Source organism: Meles meles, chromosome 3 (assembly GCF_922984935.1).
Source record: "Meles meles chromosome 3, mMelMel3.1 paternal haplotype, whole genome shotgun sequence".
Classification (NCBI taxonomy): Eukaryota; Metazoa; Chordata; class Mammalia; order Carnivora; family Mustelidae; genus Meles; species Meles meles.
Window position 1 is genome coordinate 129,488,978 of NC_060068.1, and position 16,283 is coordinate 129,505,260.

General features: G+C 34.6%; 1 pseudogene; it reads left to right on the forward strand.

The window, feature by feature from the left end:
- The first annotated feature begins 1,719 nt into the window (after positions 1-1,719).
- On the forward strand, positions 1,720-1,802 carry LOC123939402 (annotated as a pseudogene).
- Positions 1,803-16,283: the final 14,481 nt, after the last annotated feature.

Here is a 16,283-nt window from a genome sequence, read left to right on the forward strand (position 1 = left end):
AGGGTTGGGGCCAATTACTGTGGCAAGTCTTGGGCATTTATTGCTGATCACTGCAAGAAATGGCCATGTAGACCTTGGAAGCTTGAAATTTTCCCTTTTATTTTAGGAGACAGATGTGTCATCCAAGTCCCAGGAATAATGATGTACATAAACTACAGATCAGGAGCAGCTGTGTTCAGAAAGAGCGAATCCTCATCAGCATCATATCCAGTGCATTCTAGACCATCCATGGGTCATTCTCTCCTTCTTGCTATCTGGATTGCCTCCAAAAATATTTTTAATGTGATTTTCATTGAATTTCAAATCAATGTGCCTACTTGAAGAGAGAACAGAGAGTTAAAAGAAAAAAAAGATGCATATAATAGGGCTACAAAGTAGAAAGTAAAATAGTCACTGGCTATTGAAATTAGATTTTATTACTATGTTTATTATTTTCCAGTGGGCTTAAGATGTGTTATTTGTCCTTATTTTGAAATTAAAGTAAAATATTAAAGTGTTGAGGGTAGGGTGGGAAAGCATTGTGCTAGTTAATGTCCAGTTGCCCAATAAAGATGATCTTTTCCTGTGGGCAATATATTTATGTCTAATGCATTTTTTTTTTTTTTGCCTGTTGCTAGCTCTATTATTATCCCATGATGAATGTTTCTCATCTAGAATTTAACCTACTATTCCTGAGAACAAGTATTCAAATCTCTGCTTATTTCAAGCATAGACATTTGTAGGCTTTTTTACTCCTCTGGAATTTTCTTTATAACTTCCTGAAGATTGGGAATTCAGCAGGCCCTGTTCTCTTTGGTCTTAGAGCTGGAAATTACCAACAGAACTAGTTACTGGAAACAAGTTATGGTTCACAAACTATTAAACTTCAGGGTGAAGTTTCTTTCCAGATTTCTGATAGTGAAGTTTGCCTTTATTTTAACTCCTTTGCTTTGTCCACTGGAAAAAGTATATTGTTCCACTACAGAAAATATTATTAGGTGGTTTTGCAAAGATACAAGCTGCCTGTCAATTTCTTTGTGTATCTGCTCATTATCTACAGAGATGAAGTTGTAAAATGCAATCATACTAACCCTCAGAATTGGAAGATAACTTATTAAAATGTGGGTGGCTGTATACTTGGGTGCCTGTTGATTGAAGCTCTTCTAAGTATGTATTTTCATTTAAAAGATATACCTTGTCTGTGTGTGGATTAGCTCTGAACTTTCCAATTTATATTATGCTGTTCTCAGGTTCTTCTTACTTTAAACTTTGTCGTGTCTCCTATTGTACTTCCAGTTACATTTTCTGATTTCATATATAGTAATTTATTTTCGTTGCCCATATTAGTAACAGAATCAAGTCCAGAATCAAGGATTTGAGAGTAAGAAATTCATTTTTGAGGTAATTCCAGGAGCAATGGTAGGAAAGTAGGAAATTGAGATGTAGAAGGGAAAGCAACCAAAAAAGGATGAGTTAAGGAAATAATTATTATATTGTTGACAATTGGGGCTAAAACCAGCTAAACCTGGGACATCTAGAAATTGAAAAGAACATGCTTCAGAGTTGTGCCACTCCAATGCTGAGTAAGTTGGGGCTTATCCTGTTGTTTCCTTCCATCATTGGTTCAGGTTTGCTTCCTGGAGGTCATTAACTCCCTAACCTTTTAAACCTGCCCCATATTTGAGCTAAAAATTCCAAATAAAGCCTACAGGTGGAAAGCTGAATTTCTTGTTGAAAGAAAAGATTGTACTTTCAGAGATCATTTCTATAGTTTGTTACTAGGGAAGTTTCTCTGAATGTGTAGAGTACTTGCTGAAAGCAGCCATCACTGTGCACTGAAACAGTGAAAATCAACAGAAATGGGTAGAGGCACAGACAGCTTCACAGTAGTTACCAACACTAGGATTCACTTTCAACAACTGTGGCTCCTAAGTTTTTGACAATAAAGTATAAACCAACAACTACTGATCTGGCCTGAAGAAACTTAGGATAATTTACTGATTTTTATTTACAGATATTACAGAGTAGGAACACTGATATTTCCAGTTAGCCCAACAATAGGCAGGCTGTGTGGGCAGCATATTCAGCAATCAGAACATAAACTGGTGTTCAAACTCTGTAGCCTATTCACACAACCTATTTTGAGTGGAAAAAAAAAATCCTTCTTCCCACATTTCCTGGAGCCCAATAGCAAATATTTTCCTAGTCAGCCTGTTAGTGGTTGTGTTGCTCTTTTCTTACTCACCTATCAGTTATGTTTCTTTTATTTTCAAATATTGGAAGGCACAACTGGAATGACTTAAGCAGTAAGGGAATTTTTTTTTTATTCACATAATTAAAATGTGCTATGAGAGCTCTAACTCAGGTGTGGTTGTACCCAAGGACTTGGTAGCAATCACAACCTATTAGTCATCCTACATGCTTTGCTCTCTTGTTTCTTGGCTCTCTTCTCAGATTGACTATACCCTTACAATACCAAAATGGCAACCATAAGCTCCTGACATTATATTCACAACTCCAATTCAGCATAAAAAAAAAAAAATCTTTATTCCCACCAATAGTTAAAATAAAACCCTAAACCTGACCCTCAGACGTCTAAATAGATAATTGCATTGCATTTTTATCCCCGAATCCCTGAACTAAACACTGTCATTGGAAAATAGAATGATATCAGAGTCATGAGCCTCCTTGAAAGTGATTGTTTATGGGCAGATGAGGAGAGATAGAGTGTAGTAAAGTCTAGCTCTTCTAGAAGATCATGGATTAAGAGGGGAAGAAAGGTCAGTTTGAGTTGTATTTTCAATCATTTGATTGTCCAGACAAAAATTAAGGGACAATTATGAAAAAAGGTATTATGGGTTCTAACTAGTATGGTAAGTGTCAATCTCTACAGTATAATATATCTTCCATATATCCTACTACTGGCTTTGACTATATTTCTACTTACCCTTCCTACCTTTATTGACTTTTAAATAGCTCTAACCAAATCAGTGCTATCCACCCCAGCATCCCATGGAAGAACAGCATTAGCTTCTCACCCCTCTTTATGCCCAATCTAGACCTGGTCCCCAGAGGCAAATCTCTCAGTAGGTTCCATAGCCCACAAATGGGATTTGTACACTTCCCAAACTCTAACAACCATTTTAAGCTGTTTTAAAATACATCATTGTCAATACATTTTTTTAAAAAACTAAAACTCTATAACTATTAAATTGTATTAAACTAAGCACAAGAAGCCACCTACCCGTATGCGAATTACTTCTACTCTCAGAAAGATGTCTAAGTGCAAAAACTCTTCGTGTTACAAAATTTTCCAGTGGGTTAGGTGTTTTTTTTTTAATGAAACCAGAAATAAAGTGATAATTTCTTTTTTTGTTAATAATCTACATAGTTCTCCAAAAAGGGAATTTTCTGAATGTCTATCAGATATTATGTATATTCCCCAAATCTTCATACTATTTACTTATGATTAGTCACTTCATCATTTAATATTTATAAACTTGTCTCAAATCCCTATGCCACAGAATCTGGTAAACTCGGTGTCTCTCATAATATCTTTGGAAATTCTTGGGATTGATAAGTATTAATTGAATTGAACACCTTGTTGCTCGTGGCTCATTTCCTGATCCTGGGTGAATGAATTGATTCTCACATCTTGCTCATGAAATCTCTGCTGGACTATGACCCAGTTTCTTTATTTCCTGAAGTACCACTTCGGACAACACTGAAGAAATAGCAGACCTATATGTAGGTCAGAAGTTCTTAAACTTTAGCATTATAATCCCCTGGAGAGCTTGCTGAATCCAGTTCCCTGTACCCATCCCCAGAGCTGATTCAGTAGGTCTCCTGAGAATGGCTCTGAGAATTTGCTTTTATTGTTTTTAATTATGTTATGTTAGTCACCACACAGTACATCATTAGTTTTTGATGTAGTGTTCCATGAGTCATTGTTTGCATATAACACCCAGTGCTCCATGCAATCTGTGCCTTCCTTAATACCCATCACTGGGCCAACCCATCCTCCCAACCCCTTCCCTTCTAAAACCCTCAGTTTGTTTCCCAGAGTCCATAGTCTCTCATGGTTCATCTCCCCCTCTGATTTTCCCCCTCATTTTCCCCTTCCTTCTCCTAATGTCCTCCATGTTATCGAGAATTTGCTTTTGTATCAAGGTCCTGCATAATGCTCAGGCTGCTGATCAGAAGATCACACTGTGAGAATTCACTTGTTTAGAGTACATAAGGTAGGGTGGTCAGGGAGGGTTGCATTACTATGAAGATAACTTAAAATTAAAAATAGATTTCCTAATTTAAAAAGTCCCTTAACCATTATCTTCAGGAATTTCTCAGTAGTCCTACTGCAAGTAAAGAATAGGTCTTCTCATCACCTTCTCTTTCTCCTTTCCTCTTGCTCTGGCTCCTTCATTCCTTCCTGAAGGACTGCCATGGGAAACTCAAAGCTCCTCCTTTTTTTATTATGTAGAACACAAAAGCCATTACTGTCTCTTTGCCTTAGACCTAGTATATCTGGTCAAGCTGAAGGGCTATTTATTTTTTCAACTTCATTGCCAAAAATTGTTCTTTGCTATTTATATATTTCTGCTACTGGCTCTTAAACTAATAGTTTCACTCTCTCAATGATATTTTATAACAAATTATTATGAACTTTGGTTTTCCATTTCATAAATCTAAGACTTTATATGTATATTTACCTAACTTAGAATCTTTTATTTTCCTTGCATTTATCATTTACAACATGGCTATGATTATAATAAATATTGACTGGACTAATATATACATGAATTTTTGATGTTATATCCCAGATTAACCTTGGGAAATACAACCTGTGTTAAGAGCGAAAGAGGCAGAACACTGAAATAATACTTACTAAGTATCAAGGCTGTCCCAATTGGAAGGCTTTAAATTTTTATAATCCAAATTTTAGGGATGAGTAAAATATTAAAATTATTGCTTTGGTTTCCCTGTTTCCTGGGAATTGTATTCCTTCCTACATATATTAACATATAAAACTACATGTTCAGAGGCAGTTGGGTGGGTCGGTCTCTTAAGCATCCAACTCTTGGTTTTGGCTCGGTCATAAACTCAGGCTCAGGTTATAACTCAGGGTTGTGAGATTAAGCCCCACATCAGGCTCCCTGCTCAGTGGTGGGTCTGCTTGAGATTTTCTGCCTCTCCCTCCCCGGCCCACCCTCGTCACTCATGCTCTCTCTCTCTCAAATAAATAAATAAATAAATAAATAAAATCTTTAAATTCATGTTCAAATTATTTTTTCTCTTCTATGAAACAATATGACCAATGTTAGCAATTTCTTTGTGATAAAGAGATAAAACATTTTTACTTTTACATGTTCTAAATGGTTTAGTATAAAAAGATAACACCTTTTGATTCAGTGACCTAATTTTTATATATAAAATAAATAAGAAAGTGTTTGTTTCCTGTCAATTCTATACCAAGTAAATGATGCAAAACCAATAATCTTTTAATATCTTTAGAATCTCTGTTTCTGTTTCATTTTTGCAGACTATGGGAAACTAAATAGGCTATTTTTCTTTTATAAATTGCAGCAAATTTTGCTGTAAAAGGCTTTAATGAAGGCAAAGCTTACATTGGTTGTGATGGTAGCACTGGGCCTTTTTAAAGAAAATTACTTTTCACAGAGTTTATTATGTTGATTGGAATCAGAAGCATATTAATTGCTGGTAAATAATTATAGTTTTCAAAGATGGAGAAATGTTCTTACAAAAGAAATCGGGCAAAATGTCTATTTCTTTCTTTCTGTTCCATTCCTTCCCTGTACCTAACCAACTCTAATTCTACCCCTGTAGAGTAACCCCTGACTGAGTCAGCTCATTCAGATGTCTGGAAACCATGCTGGCTCCCTTTTTAGTCAACTTTTCCTCAGCAGATGTAGTAATACCACTGGTAGATCTTCGGGGAATTTTCCTTTCTGCTCTTCACCCTCATTACTCCTGCCATCTGGTCCATTTCTGTTTTATTTCCATTCAGCAGATGTGTTCCCATCACCCCTCCCATACTGACCTTAATGAATCTCCCTAGTCCCTGAGTTTGGACAGGTACAGAGACAGAGAATGGAATAATGCCAAGGTCTTAAACCCATGCAGATATGAAAGGAAAGAACTATGTCCATTTAAAACAAGGAGACTTAATGTTTATACTTCTTCATAAACCAAGATACTTATTTCTTTTTTTTTGGTCTCTATACAATTCACATGAACACAAAATCCTCATTTTTTGCCAAAAGAAGGTCATGTTTTATAGGATCCAAACTTCTGTTCTTCTTTTAGTTGAAACATTGTGGCTTATACCAGTGAAATTTGCCTGGCATTTAACATTTGTATAATACAAGTGGCTACTTGCACATAATTGGTTGAGTGGCCTGTTACTATTGATGCCTCATACATGCTTAAATATATTATACAAGCTCAATCATGTTCTTTTTCTTACAGGAACATAAAAGATAAATTCCATCCTAAAGTAGATATTAGTTCTATTGAGAAACATGACTAGGTATGAAATAACTATCATCACTGTAAAGCCACATTTTTTATTCCTAAATTGTTAAGTATAGACTATGAAATACAATGGAATTGCGAAGATGAAGACTCAGTTCTGGGAGGAAGAAGAGAGCAAAGTGATAAAAGTGGACAGTGAGGGTAGTTTGCCCACTGAGGTGAAAACACTATACATCTGTCTGAATCCCAAATTCCATTTAAATGTTTTTCTACATATAATGATCTAAGATTAAAGTTTTAAAAAGTATTCTACATTCAAACCTGCTGAGAAGACAAGAATTAGATTGGGCAGTAATTGAAAAAGTTAAGATTATACTTCAGTGCCTAAGTCTACCTTCATAAGAAAATCTTCTTGTAAAAAGGGATTCTGCATCCCTATATTGCCACAATTGTACAATTATGCACAATTGATCTGCACAGTTTGTGGGACAGAGCAATGAAGAAATGAATACTATAAAAATACATGCAAACTTATGTGGAATAACATGTTTTGAAATGCCTGCTGACCCTTGAGGACCTTCACTGGCAGGGTGGACACAAAAGATTTGGGGTACACAAGTGATAGTGGTAGGACTCTGTGTCCTGAATGGTGAATATTTCCTTATCCATACTCTTTGGCTCCACTGACTCTGGGGCCAAGTGTACTTCTTATGAAAACTTTTAAGTGATATTACCTAGAACCAGAGGGAATACCCCAGTGTAAAGAAGCACTAAAAGGTCTTTGCACTTTGCACTAAAAGGTACTTTGGGGTCAAAATAGAACTAATGCATCAACTTACTGAAAGGAAATAGTTTACAGTAAATAAATGTATATAATGAAGTTATACAAATATAGAACTAACAATTAAAATTAGAAATAATCAACAAAAAGTTTTATTATGAATAAACTTTATATGCAACTTATGTTCATACAATTTTTCATATTAGTGTAGTTTCTCAAAAAATGATATGACTGGCATGTATATTAACCTGTCAGAATGCACTTGCCTGTTTTTATATATTATGAAAAATCTGTAACTCTGAGTTAAGCATTTTGGAATAATCTGCCCTTTTTTTTCTTTCACATGAATCTAATTATCATATAAATTTAGACCTAAGTACATAGTGCCGAGAAACACTGAATCATTGAATTATAGGGTAAGAGGGATCTGAAACCTCATTATGTCCAACAACATTTTATTACCTCTAGAGTAAGTGTACAAATATCAAATAGAAAACTCTGTCATCTTTTAAAGGTAATGATGTGCACAGAAAACCTGGAAGTTCAAAACCTGGAAGAAACCAAGACTCACCTATTCACAACATGTTAATTATAGAGTTAATATCAAATAAAAATAAATTGCATATTTACTACTATAATTACTAAACTAGGTGTTTTACATGATAAAACTGTGTGTATATTGATTTGGAAATCATAAAAAACTGAAATATCCAAGAGACTACAGGGATACGAACTGAAGCTGGAGTGACTACAGATTAGACACTAAATTTGGGCAACAACGATTTGGGGTTCAGAATATATTGGATATTTAGGGAATATTTTATGAAAAGAGAAAAGAGGACCCATATGTAGTTCTTAGAAAAAATCTGGGCAACCAAGGAAGTCAAGTCAGTGATAAAGGAGAGAGCCTTTGTTGACTAGTTTTAAAGGAAAATTGTCCCACAGAATGTTCACAGGCCACATGAATAAGAGAATAAGAACATCAGGGAGAGTGAGTGTGTGTGTGAAGCTGAGAGAAAAGATCCAATTAAAAGAGCAAACTTGAGCTCAAAGCCAGAAGGATTACAAATGGTAGAAAAGTGTCTCTGGACCTGGGATATGATGGAATCTGAGCTCAGAAAGGGAGGTTTAGATTTAGACACCTAAAAGAGGAGATGAGGATTTTTCTGAGACTTGAAAGAGAGATGAACGGGTGGGTATAAACAAAACACTGATCAGGACAAACGTAAAAGCTGAAGCTCATAAACTCAGCCTCTCCAGGCACACAGTAGTGGGACCACCTGTTGAGAAGAGCAAGTAGATATTAGAACATAGAAGAGAATAGAAAAAGTCTGAAACAACTTAGGCTGGGTATATACTGAGGAGCCAGCAGGAGGTAAATAAAAGGACTGATTAGCAGCAACAAGAAACAAGTTGTAGTTGGATTATCATACTTCATTGGACAGAGTAAGAACACTGGTTTTATATTTAAAAAAAACTTTGACTTGTGTCCTAGTGTCCTAATGATTTGGGCAAACTGCTTTGTGGTGATTACTGATATTAAAGTAAGATACAAGACCACGTTCAAGTCACAGTCTATACAATGAATTAGCAATGTTGTATCCATAAGCAGAAAAATGTGTGTTTATTATTAACATTTACTAGGCAAAAAAAAAAAAAAAATCTAAAACTCTCTTGATTATCTTTATTTCAGTAAACAGTATCACTGTTCCAGATGTGTTTGACTCATTTTTATCATGGGTTCAAGAAAAAAGAAAATTTTAGAAAACCATTCTTTTCTCAAGCTGAGTCAAAACGAGGCAAAAAAAATCTATAAAAATTGGGCAATGGAAAAGCCAAGAAATCCAGTCTGCTTCCATATCGGAAAAAAATGACATAGCTGAATCTGAAGGTAACAATAAAAATGAGGTCACTCTGCTATTATCTCAACAAGACATTTTCTGTTTATTTGGATTTTTGTTTTGTTTTGCTTTGTTTTTAATGTATTGGGCACTGGAAGGGAAGAGAAGATTAAGCAAATGAAAATGCTTTTATGTTATAATTCACACAACACTGCCAAACCCCAAGAAGCAAAAGACTATTCATTTTCCATGTCTTGGTATACAACAAATGGACACAAATGTGTCTAACTCTTTCTAAAATATAAGCAGGACATGTAAGTATAATGGAGCCTTTCTAAATACCTGCGTAACAAAATGACAGAGTGAATATTTGGAAAGTAAATGGAGAAAAGAAATGCGAAAATTTTCCAAGATGTTGCATAATTAAAGACAAAAGAATTGGGGCGCCTGGGTGGCTCAGCGGGTTAAAGCCTCTGCCTTCAGCTCAGGTCATGATCCCAGGGTCCTGGGATCGAGCCCCGCATCGGGCTCTCTGCTTGGCTGGGAGCCTGCTTCCTCCTCTCTCTCTCTCTGCCTGCCTCTCTGCCTACTTGTAATCTCTATCTGTCAAATAAATAAATCTTTAAAAAAAAAAAAAAGACAAAAGAATTTATGACATAAAAATGGTTTGTCCTCAAATTTACCTTAGAGTGTATTGGCTGCTAACTGAAGCAAAAGAGAGAAAGTGATCAAGTGATATTCATAGTGAACACTGAACTGGAGTTCAAGATAGGCCAAAAGATTCAAGTCAAATACTGCCTGGGGATTCCCATTATTGCTATGCTGAGCAAAAAGAGAGAAACCTGTGGGGCTCAAGGTTTACTGATTTTCAATTTATAAGCATAAATCACTGAATCTCTCCAAATTACATGTGTAAAACCTTAACTGACCACCAAGGTGAGACACATCTAAAGAAATTACATTCAGATTTACTTTTGTCTGCCTCAGGTTTAAGCCACTGCTATTTTAAATCACTGTGTAAGATCTATTGAAACTCCACTAATTATTTTAATTCATCTTACTTTTTATAACACTGTTCCATTACTTTTTTTTTTCATTTTTAACATAAAGTTTACATACATGATGAAGACCACAGACACACTTTAAAGAAAGCTAAACAACCTAATGGTTAAATGTAGAAGTAAATATCAATCGCCATAATTTTAAATAACTATTATCATGTCTTTATTATGTTTGGGGTCTATACTATTTTAATGAGTACAGTTCAAGAGATGTCTAATAGAACTTGGATTACAGTGCACTTGAATACATACAAAGATTTTTAAAAAGCACTGGAAAAATTATTATCACTCCATTTAATTGTGTAGTTATTTCCCTTAATTTCTATGTTGAGGGTAGGAGAGAGGTGTAGAGAGCAGAAAAAGGCAGAGAAGAAGGAAGGGAGGGAGAAGGAGGAGAAAGGATGGAAGGAAAAGAGGTGGTGGGAGAGAAAGAGATTAGCTCCAGGTAACTGAATGGTAAGTTAACTTCTAACATAATACAAGAAGCTGACTACAGACTGAGGATATAGTAACTGACTTCATGAGTTTCAGTTAGTCACAGCCTAAAAGGGTTTGATTTCCTCATGAGGATGCTAGTCTAGAATTTAGACTACAGATTATTTCTTAGGTAACTGTTAGTTTTAAACTTCCATCGTTTTAGCATATATTCTATTTTTAACACCAAATAACAAAATGAAAGATTCTTGTTTGAGAATGAGAACAGATTAAGAATTGTTTTGAAAAATTGGAGGTAACTGTGGTATTCAGGAGAGAAGGGAATTTTGACTGCCTGCTGTGCTCCAACACATTCTTCCTTGCATTGATTGGGAATAATTGGCAAATGCATCTCTGTCAGATTTATTGATCATTTTGAAGACAGCTCAACTAGGTTTATATGTAGATATAATCATGCAGGAGTAACAATCTTGCAGAATATAAGACTTCCTACCACTATGCAGAGTTCAAGCCTTTAACACTCCATTTTCCTTCTTGCTTCATCCCCAGACTTTTAATCAATGACAAAAACTAATGCTTCATCCTTTGGTTGTATCAGTAGTCACTGTTCACTCACCATCTGTGACAAAACTTGTACTGATTTTTTGTGTGTAAATGACTTACTGTTGAAATATTTTTTTATTTTACTCTACCACTGACAGTTATTTATCTTTTTCAGTATTGTTGACTCTTGAACAACATGGGTTTGAACTGTGCAGGTGCACTTACATGTGGATTTTTTTTCGATAATTATATTGGAATAATTTTTGGAGATTTGTAATGATTTGAAGAACTTGCAGATGAACCACGTGTCCTAGAAATACTGAAAAAATGCAGAAAAAGGCATTATTCTAAGAATATAATACATAAAGCAAACAAAATATGTGTTTATATTTGTATTACCAGTAAGGCTTCTGGTCAACAGTAGGCTGTTAGTAGTTATGTTTTTAAGGAGTTAACAGTTACAAGCAGGTTTTCAACTATGCAGAGGATCAATGCCACTAACCCATGCATTGTCTGAGGGTCAACTGTATTCTTGATTCCTTGTAGTCATGAATCTCAAGTTCAATGGTGAGAAATATTCTACTCTTGGCAGAGGATCAGATTTTGTATCTAACCAGCCTTTTTTTTTTCTTGCATTTACTACATTTATCAGAATTTCTCCCTTTTGGACAATTACTCTCAAGTATTAACTGACTCTAATTTCTGGAATACATTTAAAGTGTTTGCCTTCTGCTTAGATAATTTTCTAGCATCTCCATCTCTCCTCTGCTTAAAAAGGAAATTCTCCAAAATATATTGGCCATACAAAATACCAAACTTAAAATATAATCAGAATTGACATTTTCTTTAAAAAAGAATTGTATAGGTGTGTCTGATTTAGTATATGGAGACTGGAGACAACATGAGATGAAAAGCATAGTCTACCTAACTATAATATGATACCAGTTTCCTCTTAATTTTGGTTTTCAATTTATTTTTCTAAGATTTATTTATCTATTTTAGAGAGAGCACACAAGCACGACTGGGAGGAAGCACAGAGGGAGAGAATCTTCAACCAGACTCCCCATTGACTGTGGAGCCCACGACATGGAGCTTAGTCTCATGACTCATGAGATCATGACCTAAGCTGAAACCAAGATCAGATGCTTAAGTGACTGAGCCACCCAGGCATCCCTCCATTTATTTTAATTATAAGCAACCTCATATTAAATATACATTCCCTACTAAGTGAGAGTTGATATGTAAGAAGTGTAGCATATGGAGTAGAATAAGGGCTCTTTCATCAGCTGCCAGGATTTGAATCCAGTCACTTTCATGTACTAGCTCTGTGACTCTGACAAACTTCATAGGATTTTTATATTTATTAAATAGCGTAAGTATGTAAGGTACCTCAGATAATGTTAAGCATATAAAATAGGATCCAGAAGAGCTGTAACACCTGAGCATTATAGTTTTTGTGCTATTTGGGTGTATTATTAAGTTACTGCTAAAAAATTATGTTTTTAAAGAATATTTCATTTATATAAAATGATACACAATGATGATATCATTATAATGATAAATTCAGTTTATACATGAACCAAGAAAAAATTATGAATATACTGTAATCTACATTTAAAACCATGCAAAGGCACATGCTTACATAACACTCTGTAACTACTACTGCTATTACCACTAACTATATAATTACTGGGGTATATTTGTGGAACTGCTTACTTATAAAAAGAGCAGTCTCAGTGATGATGAATATACATTTAGCAACTTTAAAAGGCAGAGAAAATATTGACACAATTTGCAAGATGCCTATTAATGACAAAAATATCAAACTGCATATAAAGGGACAAATTTTTAAAAATAAATTAACCAGAATGTGAGAAAACAATATGGTATAGTAGAAGCAGCATGAGCTTTGGAGCTGAGACGCAGCTGCTTGACTTACTAAATTTATTACTTTGGACAAGTTGTTAAACTTCTCTGATTTGGAGTTTCTTCATTTTTATATATGCCAATAATTCTACCTACCTCTCATATATTACACATTTTCCCCCCATTACCCATTAAGGAAGTTATGGTCAAACTTACTAAATTGCTTAAATATCCTAATAACATAGGAATATTAGTAATCATAATATACACCAGAAAATAGCTTACTATTGTCTAGTAATCTGTGGCCATTGTGTTTTAAGATATATGAACTGATCCATAAAAATGTGATACCTACTATGCTTGTCAGATATTCTTCATATTATACATGAAGAACTCCTGGCTATGTAATCTTCTTTGAAGAATGGAATGTGAACTAACATTTATCACCTGTACTACACTAGCATAATGCTACAGCTCCTATATGTTAACTCATTTAATTCAAGCAATAAATGTATAGGGAAAACTAAAAATGGCTAAAAAGAAATAGGCTTTTAACTCATGCTGCATCCTGACTTTGATAAATGCCCAAGTCGAAACTCACTTTCTCTATGATTCTTTTACATCCTTTATTTTTTTTTCTGTAATCTATACTCTCTTCTGAATTTATGTATTATAAGAGGTAAACTAAGAATGAGGATCTGGATACTACAGCAATTTGTGAATTGGGTAACATAATGAGGAGACAGTTAATTAGCAGGAGGACCATGAATCAGACTCCTTGGGTTTAGTCAGTTCCCTAGATCTTGAAAGGACAATTTAGGTCAAAGGCTAAGACAGAAAACCAAGACGGATACTTTATTTCTGATCCTTGGGTTTTAGGCAGGCACTTAATTACCAGGCAAAGGGATAAAAATCCCAGTTCTACATGCAAAATAAGAAGCTGGAGTAGAGTTAATATAATGGCTGCTTGGCCTCTCGATTTAGAATGTCTGGTCCCCAAACGGATGAAAGCTAAATTTATAAAGAGTAAATGATACATTTTGCAAGGGTTAGGTCTGTGTTTCCCAAAATCTGGTCCTCCTAATAGCAGTATATGAACTTCCCCGTTAAGAAATGTTTCTGTTGTCAAACGATTTGGAGGCATACATAGTTTGCTCAAGTTTCTATGATAAATGCACTAAGAAATCTGGCAGCAGAGAAACCTATTCAATTTTGTTTTATCTAGTGTTTCCCAAAACTCTTTGATTACAGGATACTTTCCTCACATAATATCTCTTAATATCCTCCATAAGTATTCTACAAAACACAGATGTGTTATTTTATAAAAATATGTCCTTCAGTCGTGTGTGTGTGTGTGTGTGTGTGTGTGGCACGCATGTGTGTGTTAAGTGAAATACAGAAAAGATACACAAGTTTGATAACATATGTTAGTGGACAGGTACATGATTTGAGGAGAAGCTGAGGAAGAAGTCAAGAAAAAAAAAAGAAGAGAGAAAAAAAGAAAGAAGTAAAAGCAAAATAAAATAGTCCCCAAAAACGGCAGCCAAAAAGTAAAAATCTGAATAGGAATTTATTCCAGATGAAATGAAATTCAGAGAACCTGCTAAACAAGTCTTTAAACAAGAAAAACATCTATTTTAAAAGGATAAGAATTTGTGAATAGGAAAAAATAAAATGAAAATAGTAAGATGTGAAAAATAATGAAGAAAACACTGAAATTATAAGGAAAATCACAACAGATGGGATAAACTCTAATTTGGAGACAAAGAAAAACGTAATGAATTGAAACATATTATTGAGTAATTTTTTATAGTGCCTCTTTTCTTTTATAGTGCCTCATAAATGAATCAATCTCCAAACAACCCTATAAAGTACACTATTGTTGTCAATATTTTATAAATGAGGAAGATAATGTATACAGATTAAGTAATTTGCTCAAAAACACATAGTAAGTAAAGAATTCACCCCAAGCACTGTCCATGCAGATAAACAGATAAAAGCATAAAAGAGCAATTAAGAAACCTAGAAGATAGATATGAGTTTTGGGACTGATACCGTCTAACTGCCAAATAATGGTTAACTTTCAGAAGCAGGGGAGAGTTATTGCTTATGTTATCTTTTTTAAATTTTTTTATTTTTTATAAACATATAATGTATTTTTTTTACCATTTTATTTATTTTTTCAGCGTAACAGTATCATTGTTTTTGCACAACACCCAGTGCTCCATGCAAAACGTGCCCTCCCTATTACCCACCACCTGTTCCCCCAACCTCCCACCCCTGACCCTTCAAAACCCTCAGGTTGTTTTTCAGAGTCCATAGTCTCTTATGGTTCGCCTCCCCTTCCAAATTTTTTTTTTTTTATAAACATATAATGTATTTTTATCCCCAGGGGTACAGGTCTGTGAATCGCCAGGTTTACACACTTCACAGCACTCACCATAGCACATATCCTACCCAATGTCCATAACCCCCTCCCCCTCTCCCAACCCCACCTCCCCCCAGCAGCCCCCAGTTTGTTTTGTGCGATTAAGAGTCACTTATGCTTATGGTATTTAAACAGTATCTATTGAAAATGAGAGAACCCACTGAAGAAAATATAGAAATGGCAACATCTTGTAAGATGGCGTGTTGGGTATTTAGGTCTCCAGATGTTTGAAAAAAATCGTGAAAATTAAAATTTAAAATTTAAAAAAACCTTCAATGTGATCTACAGAATGGAATGTATAGAGCTTCATTTTGTAAAAATAAATCATATGTACAAAAGGACTAAAGAAACACATCATTTTTGTTATTGTTACATTTAAAACAATGCTTTTAAAAAGGTTTTTATGTTATATAAGATGTTCCTATAAAAACAGCTGCTATGGATTTGGTATCCTACCCAGAACTCAATGTATGCTGAATTGTAAGTATTATGTTTCTGGCCATATATTCTAGTTCCATAGTTTGGCTACATTGTGAAAAGCTTCATGCATCACTCTTAGGAATAATTAAGAGATTATTCTCTTAATTGTTACACTGCAGTGCTAGATTTGTTGGGGAACCAGAAACAGCATTTATGGATGAAATGATTGCTTGTATTTTAGTCAGGGTTTATAAGCTTAGATGGTCAAATTTATATTGCCTAGTGATGGAAAGTTCAGATTTTTTGATTTTTCAATATTAAAAAGGCTCTGTATGCATGGTAGGGCTATGTAAACACTCTTTAAAACTATGGCCCTATTAATCTTACGAGTGCTATTTATGGGTCAAGCAATGTAAACTGTATAAATGTAAAAACAA